Source organism: Emys orbicularis, chromosome 18, assembly GCF_028017835.1.
Source record: "Emys orbicularis isolate rEmyOrb1 chromosome 18, rEmyOrb1.hap1, whole genome shotgun sequence".
Classification (NCBI taxonomy): domain Eukaryota; kingdom Metazoa; phylum Chordata; order Testudines; family Emydidae; genus Emys; species Emys orbicularis.
In genome coordinates this window covers 24,415,706-24,436,337 of record NC_088700.1, presented here as the reverse complement: position 1 = coordinate 24,436,337, position 20,632 = coordinate 24,415,706, and positions in this window count along the sequence as shown.

Below are 20,632 nucleotides of genomic sequence, written 5' to 3'. Positions count from 1 at the left end.
CGGCTCCTCCTGCTGCACTGAGGGGGGAGGGACTACAATATCAATGGGAAGGCTGTGAACAGTGCGAGGGGGGCAACTGAAAAGGGGCACAAGCGCCTACGGGGGGGGAGCATGGGCGCACAGGCAAAACACACCAAACTGGGGGGGGGGGGAGGGATGGGGCAAGGGGAAGCAAAAGGAAAAACCAAGGGGGCAGGCAAAGTCCAGGGAGGGAAACTACAAGGGCAAGGGCGGGGCAGGCAACCTAACCAAAGCTAAAGTTTGGGGCGGGGCAAGTAACAAATGCTGAAGGGCTAGGGCGGGGCAGGCAAACTAACAGAGAGGCTCAAAGCAGGTAACAGGTGGGACAGGGGAGGGCCAACTAACACAGGGGGACCACAGGGAGGGGACCCCACCAGCCAAACGCAGCTGGGGGGCAGGATAAGTCCAAGGTGGGAAGGTAGATGCGCCCACAGGAGCTTGTGTAACTCAGTCCTTGCCGCTCACTGCTGCAGACAAACAGTCCCGGATGGTAAACGGAGCCAGGGGAGCAAACAGCCCCGTCGAGGGGCGAAGAGCAGGTCCAGGTGGTACGTGGGGCGGTGGAGGGGGCGGCGGTGGGGGCGGTGGCAGAGGGGGAGCAGATGGACGAGGGGGAGGGCTCCGCGCCCCACCCCCTCGCTCCCTTCAACAGCAACTGGAGTCACCACCACCCCAGGAGCAGAGATGGTCAAAGTCACTCAATTCTCAGTTCTTAAACAAACCCCCTCCACAATATCCCTCAACAGGAACCCGGTCTCTTCTCACTCCTCGACGGTGGCAGCATCTCCAACACAGCAGCGAGCAGCAAGCAGCCGGCCAGGCAGGCAGGAGGGACCCCTAGATGGTGTTGGGGCCCGTGCCTCTCCCTCCAGAGGCAGGGGGGGCAGTCCGGCAAGGGCCCCCCCCCACTCACTCACTCACTCACTCAGCAGCAGAGGTAGTCCAGGGAGGGATGGAGACTCCGACCAGCAGCAGTCCAAGAAGGGAGGGAGACTCCAGCCAGCAGCAGCCCAGGGGAAGAGGAGAAGGGAGAGCTCCAGCCACAGCAGACTGATCCCTCCCTGTAGTGAGGCCTTATTGGTTAACTGGGAGGTGGGCGGGCTCACCCGCCCACTTCTAAAGGCCCCTCCCCCAGCCTAGCGAGAGGGACCACTGGACCCAGGAACCAAGTAATCTCTTGGGACAACTAATGAGAAAACAGGGAGTGAGGTGACGGTTAAAGGTTCAAAATCAGGGTGCCGGATGGGGACACCGAGCAGAGAACCCCGGACAGCGCCCACTGCTCCTCAAAGGTGGCAAAGGAGCCAGCGGACGCTGCGTAGTGGAACTCTGCCCAGAGACGTGAGACTAGGGAGGTACGGAAATAGGCCCCACAGTCGCAGGACACCCCCTCGTCCAACAGCCTCTCCCTGGTATTGTAGATGGTGAGTTTGGCTAAAGCCAGGAGGAGGTTGACGAGGAGGTCTCGCGACTTAGTGGGGCCACGGATAGGGTGAGCGTAAATGAACAGGTGTGGGGAAAAGTGCAGCCAGAACCTCAACAAGAGGTTCTGGAGGAGCCGGAACAGGGGCTGCAACCTGGCGCACTCGAGGTAGGCGTGCGCCAGGGTCTCCCTCACGCCGCAGAATGGGCAGGCCTCGGGAATAGGGGTGAACCGCGCCAGGTACACGCCCGTGCTCACGGCTCCGTGAAGGAGCCGCCAACCAATGTCCCCGGCGGGCCTTGGGACTAAGGTGGAATGAAGGCTGGCCCACCAGGGCTCCTCACCCTCCACAGGCATTAGATAGTCCCGCCATTTGGTGTCGGGGCGGGACGCGAGGGTGAGGAGATGCAACGTGTGGAGCACGAGCATGTACAGGTGGTCCCTGGGCGCGGTTAAAAACCGGGGGGGCTCGCGGAACAGGGGCCCGATAAAAAGGTCCGGAGGGCCCGGGGTGAGGGGTCGCAAGGGTGGAGAGCCCCATGCGCCGGCCAAGCGCGCGGGGATCCACCCAGTCCCCCCTGGCGTAGTCCAGGAGGTCTCCGACCCTGGTGGTTTCTGCCAGGACCAACCGCCGGCTCACCGAGGGAGACTCCGCCACCTGCACCCGGAGATCGGGGTTGTGCAGCAGGGGCTCCGCGAGGAGGTCCGCGCCCTCGGTGGCCACAATGGACCTGGTCGCCGAAAAAAGCTTCCAGGTCCGGAGGAGGTCCTGGTAGAAGACCGGCAGCTCCGAGAGGTCTCGCGGAAGACCTCTTGGGTGAAGAAAAAGGAGCTGCCGGTCGTATCGGAGCCCTCGGAGACGGCGGAGGAAGGCGTGCGCTAACGTGCTTCACGCCGGACTACCTGCACCATAAAGGAGCCTCTGCAGGGCCTGGAGGCGGAAGACATGGACCTGGCTACGAAGGCAGACCACGGGCCCGGACGTGCAGCAGGCGGCCCGGCACGATGGTGATGGTCCACGATCTCCCTGAGGATGCCCGCAGCTGCCTGGGAAGTCTCGAGCCCTGAGCGGTCCCGGTCCTCGAGGGTGGTGTTGAAGTCCCCGCCTAGGACCAGGCACTCGTGAGGATCCAGAGTGCCGAGGAAGGCCGCCGCCTGCCGGTAAAAAGGCACTCGTTCCGGGCCCGTGTTCGGGGCGTAGACGTTGACTAGGTTTAAAAGCAGCCCCTCGACACGGGCCCGGACGTGCAGCAGGCGGCCCGGCACGACCTCGGCGACCCCCAGCACCTCGGGCCGTAGCTCGGGGGGGAACAGGGTGGCCACCCCAGCCGAATGGGCGCTGAGGTGGCTAAAATAAACCCCGTCCCCCCACTCCAGCCGCCAGCTAGCCTCGACGGCTGGAGCCGTGTGGGTCTCCTGCAGGAAGATCACAGAGTACCCCCCCTCCCGAAGGAAGGAGAGCACCTGGCTCCTGCGGAGACCCACCCTACAGCCCCGGGTGTTTAATGATGCAAAGATGGTGACAGTCATAGCGAGGGCTGGAGCGGATCCTCACGGGCAGGGGGATCGACAGCCTCCAGAGAGCCCCGCAAGAGCCCGGTCTCGACCCCGAAGGTCAAGAGGGAGTCGCGGAACTTGCGGGCCCGCTGATAGGCCGCGATGTCCCGTCGCCCGGTCCCTCTCCCCTCCCCCAAAAGCGCCTTCACGGCCCGGAGGACACGATGGAAATCCCCCCAGCGCTGAAGGGCGAGCTGCACCTTGCCCTTTGAGCCGCGGGTGTCCGATAGAAAGAGGTGCAGCTCATCCCTCAGCGCAGGGGGGGAGGCAGCGGCCAAGTCGCCGCCGTCGTCCTCTGGTGGGGCCCCTGAAAGGTCCTCGCGGCCCACGGAGACGGGCAAACAAGGGGCCGAGCTCCGGCGCTGCTGCGCCGGGCAGCCTGTCCCCATCCCCGGCAAAGGAGAGGGCGGCGGAGGGAATAATGCAGCCCCTACAGTGACGGGAAGGGGGGACACGAAAACCGCCCCCTGAGGGTTGTCTACAGGTAATGGAAACGTGACAACCCCGGGGGCGGCAGTTGAACTGGAGGTGGAAGGGAGAGAGACAGGTGACACCTCAGGGGCAGGATCGGGGGCAAGAGCGGGATCAGGGACAGGGCTCGAAGCAGGGACTGGGGCAGGAGAGGGGACAGGATCAGGGACAGGGGCAGGGACGGGAACGGGCTCTGGATCTCCGCCAACCGAGCCGCTAGGGTGCGGCTCCTCTCGACCAGGGTCGTGAGTCGAGGGGACGGAGGCAGCAGGGAGAGAGGAAGCTTCGGGGATAGGAAGGGGAGAAAGGGCAGGATCAGGGTCAGGAACCGGCCGCTCAACGTCGGCCGTTGCCCCGAGGGGCTCGGCGGCCTCGCACGAGGTGGTATTTGCGGCCGGGCTGACGGGTAGGGCCAAGGGTTCCCCAAGGACAAGGTCGGGGGCGGCAGAGTGGGGCGAGGGACAGGAAGCAGGAGGGGGCGGCGGAACCAAGCCGCCGCCCAGATCGAGGCCCGCTGATGGAGGGTCGTCCTCCCCCTGGGTGAGTGGGGTCAGACCCAGGGCCTCGATCTCATCAAAGATGGAGGTGAACTCGGTCCCCTCGGCCCCGGCAACCTCCCCGTCAGTCACAGAGACGACAACAACCGCCCCGGTAACAACGGCGGCGGCGGCGGGGGGCACAGGCGGAATAAGGGCCGAGGGAATCGCCACCAGAGCCTCCTGAGGGGGAGGGGGCTCGACAAGGGGGACAGAAGTTTCTCCATCCACTGCCACGGTGTCCATGGCCGGCACCTCCTGCTGGACACCGTCCGGGGGCGCGGTAGAGGAGCTAACAACCTCAGCCCCCCGCAGCATCTTTCGGGGGGCCTGCTCTCCCTCCTCATCGGAGGGATCCTGGCTGCAACACACTGACATGGGCTCTGGCAGTGCTGCAGCCAAACTAGGGTCGGCTGCCCCCGGGCTACTTCCAGACTCCCCCTCGGGTCGTACCTGGGTCCTGGTGTTATCCTCTGGGGGGGATCAGCACTATGGGTTCAATCGGCAGGCCTGGCAACTCCTCCGGGTAGCGGGTGCAGGGCAGGTCCGGCAGCTCCTCTGGGTAGCGGGTGCAGGGCAGGTCCGGCAGCTCCTCTGGGTAGCGGGCGCAGGGCAAGTCCGGCAGCTCCTCTGGGTAGCGGGCGCAGGGCAAGTCAAGCCAGTCCTGGCCTGCAGCTTGGGGGTTTCCCAGTTGTGAGGGTTTCCCAGCCACAAGCTAGGTTGGAGGCGTCTGGCCTATCCAGCGGCTGGGGCCTTACTGAGCTCTGAGGGCGAGCCTTTATACTTTCGGGTCGCCGCCTGACCCTCTGAGGGGCGGGCTCAGAGCTCCCTAGCTCCGCCCACTCCGGCCTCCGGATGGGCTCGACCCTCTACAGGGAGGGATCAGTCCGCTGTGGCTGGAGCTCTCCCTCCTCCTCCTCTTCTCCTGGGCTGCTGCTGGCTGGAGCTCCTACCCCCTCCCTGAGCTGCTGCTGGTTGGAGTCTTCCTCCCTCCCTGGACTACCTCTGCTGCTGGGTGAGTGAGTGAGGGGGGGGGGCCCTTGCCGGCCTGCCCCCCCGCCTCTGGAGGGAGAAGCACGGGCCCCAACACTATCTAGGGGTCCCTCCTGCCTGCCTGGCCGGCTGACTGCTGCTTGCTGCTGTGTTGGAGCTGCTACCACCGTCGAGGAGTGAGAAGAGACCGGGTTCCTGTTGAGGGATATTGTGGAGGGGGTTGTTTAAGAACTGAGAATTGAGTGACTTTGAACATCTCTGCTCCTGGGGTGGTGGTGACTCCAGTTGCTGTTGAAGGGAGCGAGGGGGTGGGGCGCGGAGCCCTCCCCCTCGTCCATCTGCTCCCCCTCTGCCACCGCCCCCACCGCCGCCCCCTCCACCACCCCACGTACTGTCTGGATCTGCTCTTCGCCCCTCGACGGGGCTGTTTGCTCCCCCCGCCCTGTTTCTACCACCTGGGACTGTGTTTGTTTGCAGCAGTGAGCAGCAAAGACTGAGTTACACGAGCGCCGTGGGCGCACCTATCTCCCCACCTTGGACTTATCCTGCCCCCCAGCTGCGTTTGGCTGGTGGGGTCCCCTCCCTGTGGTCCCCCTGTGTTAGTTGGCCTTCCCCTGCCCCGCTCGTTGCCTGCTTTGAGCCTCCCTGTTAGTTTGTTTGTTTGCCCCGCCCTAGCCCTTCAGCATTTGTTACTTGCCCCGCCCCAAACTTTAGCTTTGGTTAGGTTGCCTGCCCCGCCCTTGCCCTTGTAGTTTTCCCCCCTGGACTTTGCCTGCCCCCTTGGTTTTTCCTTTTGCTGCCCCTTGCCCCCCCCCCCAGTTTGGTATATTTTGCCTGTGCGCCCACGCTCCCCCCATGAGCGCTTGTGTCCCTTTTCGGTTACCCCCCTTGCACTGTTCACTGCCTTTCCACTGATGTTGTAGTCCCCCCCCTTCCCCAGTGCAGCCGGAGGAGCCGGCATCCCTTTCTAGCACCTTTATCCCCTTTCCGCCCCTGTGTGCCTTGCCGTTGGCGCCCTCCTCCCCAGCCTGCAGCCTAGCGGGGAGGAGCGGTTGCTTTTTCCTTGTTCCCCCTCCATCCACCCTCGGGGCGCCCTCCTTCCCTTACCGCAGCCTACCAGGGAGGAGTGGTTAGCCCCTTCCCCATATTCCCCATCTCACCCCGCCCCTCCTGCTGGACCCTCCTCCCCTGCATTTTGCCTAGCAGGGAGGAGCGGCTGCCTGTTACCTCCCCCCCATATAAGGCCATCATGGCAGAGGACCCTGTTCCTCCCTCTGCTCCTGCCCCTGCTTCAACCCCTCCCCCCGCCCCCACCCCTGCCCCTGCCTCTGCTGACCCCAAGGTTTCCCCGTTACCCCCGCCCGCCCCAGTGGCTGACCCCTTGGTTGCCCCTGGCCTAAACTCCGCCGCTGCCACGGCTGCCCCTTCCACCGGCAGGAAGGGCCAGGGAAAAAAGAAGGGCAAGGGCCCCGCCCGTACAGCCAAACCTCCTGCGGGTGGGGCTGCCCTCCCTGCCGCGGCCCCGACACCTGCCGCGGCCCCTCCCTCTCCCACCAGCTCTGGGGGCGCTCCATCTCAGGCCCCCAAAGCGTACGCCCAGGTGGCCGCTGCCCCTTCGCGTGCCGCCGCACCATCCGCCCCGACCTCCGCCTCCGGACCCATCCCTGGTGGCCGAGGCCCCTTCCCCTCGCTGACCAGGAGGCACGGCGTCCGCTGCCACCTGGTGCCTGCCTTGCCCCACATCGAGACCTACGTGCGGGCGTTGGCGAGGGTGGTGGGGCCCATGGCCATTGTGGCAGCCTCCAAAATGTACGGGAAGGCAGTGTTCTTCCTGGCGTCGGAGGCCGCCACGCAGGAGGCGGTGGAAAGGGGCCTGGCGGTGGGGGGCGTGTTTGTCCCCTTGGAATCCCTGGAGGACTTGGGAGTCCAGGTGGTCTTGACCTCCGTCCCGCCCTACCTCCCCAACGCTGCCCTGTTGCCTGCCCTCTCCATCCTGGGGAAGCCCATCTCCATTCTCAGCCCTCTCTCGCTGGGCTGTAAGGATCCCGCCCTCCGTCACATCCTGTCCTTCCGCCGGCAGGTCCAGCTCCAGCTACCGCCGGCGGCGCGTGACGGAGTGGCGCTCGAGGGGTCCTTCCTGGTGCCCTACCAGGGGGCCCATTACCGGGTCCATTATTCGACGGGGGAGGCCCGGTGCTTCCTCTGCCGGGCGAAGGGGCACGTCCGGAAGGACTGTCCCCTGGCCCGGCCCGGAGGGGCATCCGGGACCCCCGAGGCCCGGGAGGGTGCCGGCCCTGTCATTGCCGGCGACCCTGGCGGCTCGGCTACCGCTGTTGCCGCCACCCCTCCTCCTCCTGCCGTGACTCCCGCTCGGGCCGCGGGGACGGCCGAGCGGGCGGGCCTCGCCTCCATCGAGTCTAGTTCGGCGGGGCCCGTGGAGGAGAGGGCGGGGAGGCATCTGCCAGCCGCGGGAGAGGGCCCGCCCCAGGGGGAGGTTTCCCTTCCCCCTGCTGTCCCGCCCTTGCTGCCAGGAGTCCCGAAACCATCGTCCTTGCCCTCTGGCCCTGCCCCTGCTGACCGGCCCTCCACCTCCACTTCCACCTCGGAGGGCTGGGTGACCGTCCGGGGGAAGCGCGGCGCCCGCAGGTCGCGGGCTCGCTCCCTCCCCTCGGATGAGGAGGGAGAGCAGGCCCCCCGAAAGATGCTGTGGGGGCTGAGGTTGTTAGCTCTTCTACGGCGCCCCTGGACGGTGCCCAGCAGGAGGTGCCGGCCATGGACGCCGTGGCAGTGGACGGAGAAACTCTTGCCCCCCTTGTTGAGCCCCCGCCTGAGGAGGCTCCGGTGGCGGTTCTCCCGGCCCTTATTCCGCCTGTGCCCCCCGCCGCCGATGCCGGGGCGGTTGTTGTCTCCGTGACTGGTGGGGAGGTTGCTGGGGCCGAGGGGACCGCGTTTGCCTCCATATTCGATGAGATCGAGGCCCTGGGTCTGACCCCGGTCACCCAGGGGGAGGACGACCCTCCGCCAGCGGGCCTCGATCTGGGCGGCGGCTTGATTCCGCCCCCCCCTCCTGTTTCCTGTCCCTCGCCCCACTCTGCCGCCCCTGATTTGGTCCTTGGGGAACCCTTGGCCCTGCCCGTCAGCCCGGCCGCGAATACCACCTCGTGCACAGCCGCCGAGCCCCTTGGGGCGACGGCCGATGTTGAGCGGCCGGTTCCTGCCCCTACTCCCACCCCTTCCCCCGTTCCTGCCCCTGAGGCTTCCTCTGTCCCTGCTGCCTCCGTTCCCTCAACCCAAGACCTTGATCGAGAGGTGCCGCACCCTAGCGGTTTGGCAGCGGGAGATGGGGAGCCCGTTCCCATCCCTGCCCCTGTCCCTGATCCTGTCCCCTCTCCTGCCCCAGTCCCAGTTCCCGTCTTGAACCCTGTCCCTGATCCTGTCCCTGCCCCTGCCCCTGATCCTGTCCCTAAGGTGTCACCTGTCCTTCTCCCTTCCACCTCCAGTTCCACTGCCGCCCCCGGGGTTGTCGCATTCCCGTTATCTGCAGACGACCCTCAGGGGGCGGTGTTCGTGTCTCCCCTTCCCGCCACTGTAGGGGCTGCATTGTTCCCTCCGCCGCCCTCTCCTTTGCCGGGGATGGGGACGGGCTGCCCGGCGCAGCGGCGCCGGAGCTCGGCCCCTTGTTTGCCCGTCTCCGTGGGCCGCGAGGACCTTTCAGGGGCCCCACTGGAGGACGATGGCGGCGCCTTGGCTGCTGCCTCCCCCCCTGCGCTGAAGGATGAGCTGCGCCTCTTTCTATCGGACACCCGCGGCTCAAAGGGCAAGGTGCAGCTCGCCCTTCAGCGCTGGGGGGACTTCCATCTTGTCCTCCGGGCCGTGAAGGCGCTTTTGGGGGAGGGGAGAGGGACCGGATGGCGGGACATCGCGGCCTATCGGCGGGCCCGCAAGTTCCGCGACTCCCTCCTGACCTTTGGGGTGGAGACCGGGATCTTGAGGGGCCCGCTGGAGGCCGTCGATCCCCCCCGCCCGTGAGGATCTGCCCCAGCCCTCAATATGACTGTCACTGTATTCGCATCATTAAACACCCGGGGCTGTAGGGTGGGTCTCCGCAGGAGCCAGGTGCTCTCCTTCCTTCGGGAGGGGGGGTACTCTGTGATCTTCCTGCAGGAGACCCACACGGCTCCAGCCGTCGAGGCTAGCTGGCGGCTGGAGTGGGGGGACGGGGTTTATTTTAGCCACCTCAGCGCCCATTTGGCTGGGGTGGCCACCCTGTTCTCCCCCGAGCTACGGCCCGAGGTGCTGGGGGTCGCCGAGGTCGTGCCGGGCCGCCTGCTGCACGTCCGGGCCCGTGTGGAGGGGCTGCTTCTCAACTTAGTCAACGTCTATGCCCCGAACACGGGGCTGGAACGAGTGGCTTTCTATCGGCGGGCGGCGGCCTTCCTCGGCACTCTGGATCCTCACGAGTGCCTGGTCCTGGGCGGGGACTTCAACACCACCCTCGAGGACCGGGACCGCTCAGGGCTTGAGACTTCCCAGGCAGCCGCGGGCGTCCTCAGGGAGATCGTGGACCATCACTCCCTGGTGGACGTCTGGCGCGACCACCACCCGGACGACGACACCACCTTCACCTATGTCCGGGTGGAGGACGACCGGTCGCGCCACTCCCGGTTGGACCGGATCTATCTGTCACGCTTTCCTCTGGCCCGGGCCCACGCCTCCGGCGTCCGGCCGGCCCCGTTCACGGATCACCATCTGGTGACCGTGAAGGCCTCTCTCAGTTCTGAGAGGCCGGGGCCGGCCTATTGGCATTTTAATAATAGTTTGCTGGAGGACGTGGGCTTCGTGGCGGCCTTCCGGGAGTTCTGGCTGGCCTGGCGGGGGCAGCGGCGCACCTTTCCCTCGGCACGGCGGTGGTGGGACGTGGGGAAGGTCCGCGCGCGGCTCTTCTGCCGAGACTACACCCGGGGCGCCAGCCGGCGGAAGGATGCGTTGATAGGGCAGTTGGAGCGGGAGGTCTTAGAGCTAGAGAGGCGTCTGGCCTCCGGCCCCGAGGATCCACCCCTGTGCGCGGCGTACCGGGAGAAGCGGGAGGAGCTCCGGGCCCTGGAAGACCACCGGGCCCGGGGCGCGTTCGTTCGATCCCGCATCCGTCTCCTTCAGGAGATGGATCACGGCTCCCGCGTCTTCTACGCCCTGGAGAAAAAGAGGGGGGCCAAAAAGCATGTCACCTGCCTCCTGGCGGAGGACGGCGCCCCCCTCACGGATACGGTAGAGATGCGTGGAAGGGCCAGGGCCTTCTACGCTGCTCTTTTCTCCCCGGATCCGACCGAAGCCGAGGCCCGCAGGGTGCTCTGGACCGAGCTCCCGACGGTCAGCGCGGGCGACCGAGACCGGCTGGAGCTGCCTCTCTCTCTGGCCGAGTTCTCGGAAGCCCTCCGGCTCATGCCCACCAACAAATCTCCGGGCATGGACGGGCTGACCGTGGAGTTCTACCGTGTGTTCTGGGACGTCCTCGGCCCAGACCTTGTCACCGTCTGGGCCGAGTCCTTGCAAAGCGGGGTCCTCCCTCTCTCGTGCAGGCGAGCCGTGCTCGCCCTGTTGCCGAAGAAGGGGGACCTCCGCGATTTACGGAACTGGCGTCCCATCTCGCTCCGCAGCACGGACTATAAGGTCGTAGCGAAGGCCATTTCGCTGCTGCTGGGGTCCGTGCTGGCGGACGTGGTCCATCCCGACCAGACCTACACCGTCCCAGGCCGGAGCATCTTTAATAACCTGTACTTGGTCCGGGACCTATTGGAGCTGGGGCGTAGGGATGGTCTGTCGTTCGCCCTCCTGTCCCTGGACCAGGAGAAGGCGTTCGACAGGATGGACCACGGGTATCTCCTGGGCACTCTGCGGGCGTTTGGCTTCGGGCCCCAGTTTGTGGGTTTTCTCCAGGTGCTGTACGCTGAGGCGGAGTGTCTGGTCAGGCTCAACTGGACCCTGACCGAGCCGGTCAGCTTCGGGCGGGGAGTACGGCAGGGGTGCCCCCTCTCGGGCCAGCTGTACGCTCTGGCGATCGAGCCCTTCCTCTGCCGCCTCCGTCAGAGGTTGGTGGGGTTGGCGTTTCGGGAGCCGGAGTTGCGGCTGGTCCTGTCGGCGTACGCCGACGACGTGCTCCTCGTGGTCCAGGACCCGGGCGACCTGGTGCGGGTGGAGGCCTGCCAGGCCGTTTACTCGGCGGCCTCCTCCGCCCGGGTCAACTGGGTCAAGAGCTCTGGCCTGGTGGTCGGGGACGGGTGGCAGGCAAGCTCCCTCCCACCCACGCTTCAAGCCATCCGGTGGAGCGCGGGTCCGCTGCTCTATCTCGGCGTTTACCTTTCCGCCACGCATCCGTCTCCGCCGGAGAACTGGCAGGATTTGGAGGTCAGGGTGGGTGAGCAGCTGCGGAGATGGACAGGACTGCTCCGGTGTCTCTCCCTGTGAGGGAGGGCGCTGGTGCTGAACCAGCTCGTCCTGTCCATGCTCTGGCACCGGCTCAACACCCTGAGCCCGGCCCCGGGGTTCCTGGCCAGGCTCCAGAGGACGGCCCTGGAGTTTTTCTGGCCGGGACTGCACTGGGTCTCTGCAGGGGTTCTGAGTCTTCCCCTGGAGGAGAGAGGACAGGGCCTGGTCTGCCTTCGTAGCCAGGTCCATGTCTTCCGCCTCCAGGCCCTGCAGAGGCTCCTTTATCGTGCGGGTAGTCCGGCATGGAGCACGTTAGCGCACGCCTTCCTCCGCCGTCTCCGAGGGCTCCGATACGACCGGCAGCTCCTTTTTCTTCACCCGAGAGGTCTTCCGCGAGACCTCTCGGAGCTGCCGGTCTTCTACCAGGACCTCCTCCGGACCTGGAAGCTTTTTTCGGCGACCAGGTCCATTGTGGCCACCGAGGGCGCGGACCTCCTCGCGGAGCCCCTGCTGCACAACCCCGATCTCCGGGTGCAGGTGGCGGAGTGTCCCTCGGTGAGCCGGAGGTTGGTCCTGGCAGAAACCACCAGGGTCGGAGACCTCCTGGACTACACCAGGGGGGACTGGGTGGATCCCCACGCGCTTGGCCGGCGCATGGGGCTCTCCACCCTTGCGACCCCTCTGCGTGTACTCCAGGAGGTGAGCGCTGCCTTGTCGCCCCCTTCTCTCAGCTTCCTGTGGCGGGCCCTGCGAGAGGGCGCTCCCCGCCCACCCCTCACTCCGGGCCCTCCGGACCTTTTTATCGGGCCCCTGTTCCGCGAGCCCCCCCGGTTTCGAACCGCGCCCAGGGACCACCTGTAGATGCTCGTGCTCCACACGTTGCATCTCCTCACCCTCGCGTCCCGCCACGACACCAAATGGCGGGACTATCTAATGCCTGTGGAGGGTGAGGAGCCCCAGTGGGCCAGCCTTTATTCTACTCTAGTCCCAAGGCCCGCCGGGGACATTGGTTGGCGGCTCCTTCACGGAGCCGTGAGCACGGGCATGTACCTGGCGCGGTTCACCCCTGTTCCCGAGGCCTGTCCATTCTGCGGCGTGAGGGAGACCCTGGCGCACGCCTACCTCGAGTGCGCCAGGTTGCAGCCCCTGTTCCGGCTCCTCCAGAACCTCTTGTTGAGGTTCTGGCTGCACTTTTCCCCACACCTGTTCATTTATGCACACCCCATTCGTGGCCCCACCAAGTCGCGAGACCTCCTCGTCAACCTCTTCCTGGCTTTAGCCAAACTCACCATCTACAATACCAGGGAGAGGCTGTTGGACGAGGGGGTGTTCTGCGACTGTGGGGCCTATTTCCGTACCTCCCTAGTCTCACGTCTCTGGGCAGAGTTCCACTACGCAGCGTCCGCTGGCTCCTTTGCCACCTTTGAGGAGCAGTGGGCGCTGTCCGGAGTTCTCTGCTCGGTGTCCCCATCCGGCACCCTGATTTTGAACCTTTAACCGTCACCTCACTCCCTGTTTTCTCATTAGTTGTCCCAAGAGATTACTTGGTTCCTGGGTCCAGTGGTCCCTCTCGCTAGGCTGGGGGAGGGGCCTTTAGAAGTGGGCGGGTGAGCCCGCCCACCTCCCAGTTAACCAATATGGCTCACTACAGGGAGGGATCAGTCCGCTGTGGCTGGAGCTCTCCCTCCTCCTCCTCTTCTCCTGGGCTGCTGCTGGCTGGAGTCTCCCTCCCTCCCTCCCTTCTTGGGTTCCTGCTGGCTGGAGTCTCCCTCCCTCCCTGAGCTGCCGCTGGCTGGAGTCTCCCTCCCTTCCTTCCTGAGCTGCCGCTGGCTGGAGTCTCCCTCCCTTCCTTCCTGAGCTGCTGCTGGTCGGAGTCTCCCTCCCTCCCTGGACTACCTCTGCTGCTGAGTGAGTGAGGGGGGGGGCCCTTGCTGGCCTGCCCCCCGCCCCCGCCTCTGGAGGGAGAAGCACGGGCCCCACGACCATCTAGGGGTCCCTCCTGCCTGCCTGCCTGGCCGGCTGACTGCTGCTTGCTGCTGCTGCCGTGTTGGAGCTGCTGCCACCGTCGAGGAGTGAGAAGAGACCGGGTTCCTGTTGAGGGATATTGTGGAGGGGGTTGTTTAAGAACTGAGAATTGAGTGACTTTGAACATCTCTGCTCCTGGGGTGGTGGTGACTCCAGTTGCTGTTGAAGGGAGCGAGGGGGTGGGGCGCGGAGCCCTCCCCCTCGTCCATCTGCTCCCCCTCTGCCACCGCCGCCCCCTCCACCGCCCCACGTACCACCTGAACCTGTTCTTTGCCCCTCGATGGGGCTGTTTGCTCCCCCCACTCCGTTTACCATCCGGGACTGTTTGTCTGCAGCAGTGAGCGGCAAGAACTGAGCTACACAAGCGCTTGTGGGCGCATCTACCTCCCCACCTTGGACTTATCCTGCCCCCCAACTGCGTTTGGCTGGTGGGGTCCCCTCCCTGTGGTGGGTCTTCTGCCGCTGCTAGGGCCCCAGGCTGGGCGCAGTGGAGTGGGAGGGCCTGCGTCCCCCGCCCCCCGCCACCCAACTCGTGGGTGGCAGTCTCCCCCTCTCCCAGGCCTGTGGAGGCTTGGGCCTACTGTTGTTGTTCAGCCCTGCCTGAGGGCCTGAGCGCCTGACTCTGTACTGCCCCGCCCTGACCCAGGGCCTGGGCTTACGGTGCTTGTTCCAGTACCGCAAGGGCTGCCGAGGAAGACCCCCACGGCCAGACTAATTCCCCCGAACATCAACTGTGTGTAGGGAGCCGGAGTGGCTCCCCGCCGCCCTGGAGGGGGTCGAGCCCCAGCAAACCCTTGTACACTGACGAATCCCAGAGTCCACAGGACTCTGCACAGGGCAGATGACACCACAGAGCTATTGCACAGGGGCTGTGCACACACAGACAGGCCTTGCACATGGTTCACCTTATCAAGGTTATAACCACAAGAATCCTCTCATCTGTACGAAGGAAAGCTGAGAATCTACTGAGCAAAAGCCCCCCCAGGAGGGGGAGGGGAGGGCGGGTCTGGACCAAGGGGGTAGCTGAGGTATGCGGTGGGGGTCCATACCCAAGGGCAGGGTGTTGGGGACTGAGTGGCAGAAGTGTGTGTGGACACAGTTGAATCAGTTTAAGCGTGCTGGGTAGCGATCTAGCTCCAGAGACCCAGAAAGCAGGAGGTGTGCCAGGGTGAAGTGCTCCTTCCTCACATTAAATGGGGTCTGTTCTTTTCAGCAAGCAGCCTGCTGGGCCGTGTGCTAATCATCTCCCAGCAGAGAGAGCAGAGCTATCACGGCAGGCCTCCTTTCTGGTTTCATGCTAGCCACAATCTCCTCCGTCTTTCCGTCCTTTGCCTCCCCAGCAGCAGGTTGTTACCATTCACAGGGCCCTTGTCTCGGGACCTGAGGGTCCTTCTCCAGGCCTGTCAAGCCAGTGCCTTTCACCAGCAGACGGATGTACATTGCACAGTGGGACCACAGCCACTGCCAGGCGGAGAGCACTCATGGGAGGAGGTGTCACTGTGGTATGTTGGATACTGGGCACAGCTGTTTCCTGTCAGTCAAAGTGACAGTTCTAGTGCTTCATCTAAGGGTATGTCTACACTACGAAATTAGGTCGAATTTATAGAAGCCGGTTTTATAGATATCGGTTTTATACAGTCGATTGTGTGTGTCCCCACATAAAATGCTCTACGTGCATTAAGTCGGCGGACCGCGTCCACTGTACCGAGGCTAGCGTCGACTTCCGGAGCGTTGCACTGTGGGTAGCTATCCCACAGTTCCCACAGTCTCCGCCGCCCATTGGAATTCTGGGTTGAGATCCCAATGCCTGATGATGCAAAAACAGTGTCGCGGGGGGTTCTGGGTACATGTCATCAGGCCCCTCCCCCTCCATCAGAGCAACGGCAGACAATCGATTCGCGCCTTTTTACCTGGGTTACCTGTGCAGACAACATACCATGGCAAGCATGGAGCCCGCTCAGCTCAGCTCAGCTCACTGTCACCATATGTCATCTGGGTGCCGGCAGACGTGGTACTGCATTGCTACACAGCAGCAGCTCCTTGCCTTTTGGCAGTAGACGGTGCAGTATGACTGGTAGCCGTCATCGTCATATTCCTCAGTGAGTTCAATCAGAGGCACCCGGGAAACTTCTTCAGCAGATTCCTCTAAGAAATACTGAACCAAACTTTCCACTCTGGGCATCTGATTCTTCATTTTGTCTCCTGGAGACCCGGCAGTCCTATTGAACCATCTTGACGATGATGGCTAGCAGTCATAATACAGCATTTTCTGCCAAGCACCCAGAAGATGCCGATGGCTATCAGTCATGCTGCACCGTCTGCTGCCAGCTTAAGATGTAAAAATAGATGGACCAGATTTGTTCTGTATTCATTTGCTTCCCCCTCCCTCCGTGAAATCAACGGCCTGCTAAACCCAGGGTTTTGAGTTCAATCTTTGGGGGGGCCATTCTGTGTGACAGTTGTTTGTGTTTCTCCCTGATGCATAACCACCTTTGTTGATTTTAATTCCCTGTACCTGTAAGCCATGTTGTCACCCTCCCGCCCTCCGTCAGACACTAGTTTCGTGCCTTTTTTCAGCCCAGACGCCATAGCACTGGGATCATGGAGACCGCTCAGATCACCGCGGCAATTATGAGCACTATGAACACCACGCGCATTGTCCTGGAGTATATGCAGAGCCAGAACATGCCAAAGCAAAACCAGGACCAGGCGAGGAGGCGATTGCAGCGCGGCGATGAGAGTGATGAGGAAATTGACATGGACATAGACCTCTCACAAAGTACAGGCCCCAGCAATGTGCAAATCATGGTGTTCCTGGGGCAGGTTCATGGCGTGGAATGCCGATTCTGGGCCCGGGAAACAAGCACAGACTGGTGGGACCGCATCGTGTTGCAGGTGTGGGATGATTCTCAGTGGCTGCGAAACTTTTGCATGCGTAAGGGCACTTTCATGGAACTTTGTGACTTGCTTTCCCCTGCCCTGAAGCGCCAGAATACCAGGATGAGAGCAGCCCTCACAGTTGAGAAGCGAGTGGCGATAGCCCTGTGGAAGCTTGCAACGCCAGATAGCTACCGGTCAGTCGGGAATCAATTTGGAGTGGGCAAATCTACTGTGGGGGCTGCTGTGATCCAAGTTGCCAGGGCAATATCAAGGGTAGTGACTCTGGGAAACGTGCAGGTCATAGTGGATGGCTTTGCTGCAATGGGATTCCCAAACTGTGGTGGGGCGATAGACGGAACACATATCTCTATCTTGGCACCGGAGCACCAAGCCACCGAGTACATAAACCGCAAGGGGTACTTTTCAATGCTGCTGCAAGCCCTGGTGGATCACAAGGGACGTTTCACCAACATCAACGTGGGATGGCCGGGAAAGGTACATGATGCTCGCGTCTTCAGGCACTCTGGTCTGTTTCGAAAGCTGGAGGAAGGGACTTTCTTCCCGGACCAGAAAATAACCGTTGGGGATGTTGAAATGCCTATCGTTATCCTTGGGGACCCAGCCTACCCCTTAATGCCATGGCTCATGAAGCCGTACACAGGCAGCCTGGACAGTAGTCAGGACCTGTTCAACTATAGGCTGAGCAAGTGCCGAATGGTGGTGGAATGTGCATTTGGACGTTTAAAAGGTCGCTGGCGATCGCTACTGACTCGCTCAGACCTCAGCCAAACCAATCTCCCCATTGTTATTTCTGCTTGCTGTGTGCTCCACAATCTCTGTGAAAGTAAGGGGGAGACCTTTATGGCAGGGTCGGAGGCTGAGGCAAATCGCCTGGCTGCTGATTACGCGCAGCCAGACACCAGGGCGGTTAGAAGAGTACAGCAGGGCGCGGTGCGCATCAGAGAAGCTTTGAAAACGAGTTTTGTGACTGGCCAGGCTACGGTTTGAAACTTCTGTTTGTTTCTCCTTGATGAACCCTCTGCCCCCCCCCCCCCGGTTCACTCTACTTCCCAGTAAACTAACCACCCCACCCTCCCCTCCCCCCTTCGAGCACCACTTGCAGAGGCAATAAAGTCATTGTTACTTCACATTCATGCATTCTTTATTAATTCATCACACAACTAGGAGGATAATTGCCAAGGTAGCCCGGGATGGGTGGGGGAGGAGGGAAGGAAAAGGACACACTGCAGTTTAAAACTTTAAAACTTTAACACTTATTGAAGGCCAGCCTTCCGTTGCTCGGGCAATCATCTGGGGTGGAGTGACTGGGTGGCCGGAGGCCCCCCCACCGTGTTCTTGGGCGTCTGGGTGAGGAGGCAATGGGACTTGGGGAGGAGGGCTGTTGGTTACACAGGGGCTGTAGTGGCGGTCTCTGCTCCTGCTGCCTTTCCTGCAGCTCAACCATACGCTGGAGCATATCAGTTTGATGCTCCAGCAGCTGGAGCATCGACTCTTGCCTTCTGTCAGCAAGCTGATGCCACCTATCATCTTCAGCCTGCCACTTGCTCTCTTCAGCCCGCGATTCAGCCTGCCACCTCTCCTCTCGTTCATATTGTGCTTTTTTGCACTCTGACATTGACTGCCTCCACGCATTCTGCTGTGCTCTGTCAGCGTGGGAGGACATCTGGAGCTCCGAGAACATATCATCCCAAGTCCGCCGTTTTCTCCTTCTAATCTTCACTAGTCTCTGTGAAGGAGAAACATTTGCAGCTGGTGGAGGAGAAGGGAGAGGTGGTTAAAAAGGACACATTTTAGAGAACAATGGGTACACTCTTTCACGTTAAATTTTGCTGTTCACATTACACAGCACATGTGCTTTCGTTACAAAGTCGCATTTTTCCTCTTATATTGAGAGCCTGCCGGTTTGGTGTGAGAGATCACTCACGCAGTGCCAGCAAACAGCGGGACCATACGCTGCCATGCTTTGTTATGCAATGATTCCAGACTACGTGCTACTGGCCTGGCATGGTAAAGTGTCCTACCATGGCGGACGGGATAAGGCAGCCCTCCCCAGAAACCTTTTGCAAAGGCTTTGGGAGTACATGAAGGAGAGCTTTCTGGAGATGTCCCTGGAGGATTTCCGCTCCATCCCCATACACGTTAACAGACTTTTCCAGTAGCTGTACTGGCTGCGAGTGCCAGGGCAAATTAATCATTAAACACGCTTGCTTTTAAGCCATGTGTAATATTTACAAAGGTACACTCACCAGAGGTCCCTTGTGCGCCCTCAGGGTCTGGAAGCACGCCTTGGGTGAGTTCAGGGGTTACTGGTTCCAGGTCCAGGGTGATAAACATATCCTGGCTGTTGGGGAAACCGGTTTCTCCACTTCCTTGCTGTGAGTTATCTTCATTGTCTTCATCATCATCTTCCTCGTACCCCGAACCCGCTTCCCTGTTGCATGTTTCTCCATTGATGGAGTCAAAGCACACGGTTGGGGTAGTGGTGGCTGCACCCCCTAGCATCGCATGCAGCTCCACGTAGAAGCGGCATGTTTGTGGCTCTGCCCCGGACCTTCCGTTTGCCTCTCTGGCTTTGTGGTAGGCTTGCCTTAGCTCCTTAATTTTCACGCGGCACTGCTGTGCATCCCTGTTATGGCCTTTGAGACCTTTTCTAATATTTTGCCATTTCGTTTACTGCTACGGAGTTCAGCTAGCACTGATTCATCTCCCCATATGGTGAGCAGATCCCGTACCTCCCGTTCGGTCCATGATGGAGCTCTTTTGCGATCCTGGGACTCCATCATGGTTACCTGTGCTGATGAGCTCTGCGTGGTTACCTGTGCTCTCCACGCTGGGCAAACAGGAAATGAAATTCAAAAGTTTGCGGGGCTTTTCCTGTCTACCTGGTCAGTGCATCTGAGTTGAGAGTGCTGTCCAGAGCGGTCACAATGAAGCACTGTGGGATAGCTCCCGGAGGCCAATAACGTCGAATTCCGTCCACACTACCCCAAATCCGACCCGCAAAGGCCGATTTTAGCGCTAATCCCCTCGTCGGAGGTGGAGTAAAGAAACCGGTTTAAAGGGCCCTTTAAGTCGAAAAAAAGGGCTTCGTCGTGTGGACGTGTCCAGGCTTAATTCGATTTAACGATGCTAAAGTCGACCTAAATTCGTAGTGTAGACCAGACCTGAGACAGGCATGGTGGGAAATTAAAGCTTGGGGAATTATCTGCAGCAACCCCATGGCTTTCATTTCCCACCCGGCTTTTCTCAGACGAAGCCGTCGAGCTGCAGACTCGAGGTCCCAGGAGATCAGTGACAGCCGGGAGCCAGGGCTCGTCCCCGCAAACTGCAGCCGAACTAATTCACCTGATTCAAATTAAACTGAATGAGGAGATGCTCAGTTGGAGAAAGCAGCAGCCACATCCTGGCGCCATGGGGCGGAAATGACACTCAAAGTAGTTGTTGTGGTGAAGACGAGCTTTGGAGCTGGGGCAAGCCCTGTGAGCTCACAGGTAATTCTGCCCTCTTACCAGGCAGGCTTGTCCCCTCCAGTCTAGTCTGCCAGGCTTTGCTGGATCTCACGGTAAGTGACACTAGCCATGGGGCTCCCACCACGTCCCTGGAGACCAGGCCACTCTATAACAGCTTACAGGGGATTGCCCAGCTGTTCACCTTACATTTCCTTACTGTTCAGCTCTCCGTGCAGGACCACAGGAGATGCCATTTGGTTTTTCCAAACCAACCCCAGTTGGGTTTGGATCTGGGCTCCAAGCCGTCGAAGTTCAGTGGGAGTGGAAGTGTGGGGAGGGTGAATGTGGAAACAAGTGCCTCTGTAATGGGCAAACTGGGGCAATCTGAGTGTCAGTTCTGCAGATGAATAGTACTTCTCCCCGGCTTGCCCCCAGAGGCTCTCCCTGCACATGCGAAAGGAAGTCCTGAGTATGAAAGCAGCGAGACAGGTACAGCAAACCTGGGCACAGCGCAGGGTCAATATCCTGCCAGCTGAATGCAGGGAGCTGGGCCAGATGGGAAAGACCAAAGGGCTTACCACAGCCTGAAACCAACTAACGAAGCAACAGGTTTCTCAGCGATGCTCTCGCCCCTTGGCCCTGGATTCATCCCAAAGGGGAGCACACGTGACTCAAGGGCTCCCTGCTCTCTAGCAGCTGGCTCCTGTCCCTGTTGGGGCATTTCATTCCAGCTGAGCCCTGCCCCACCCCCCGCTCTGGGGGGCCTGGGTCACCCTGCAGACTCCTGCTAAAGAGTCTCTGATAAAACCCTGCAGCCATGAGGGAGCGGGTTG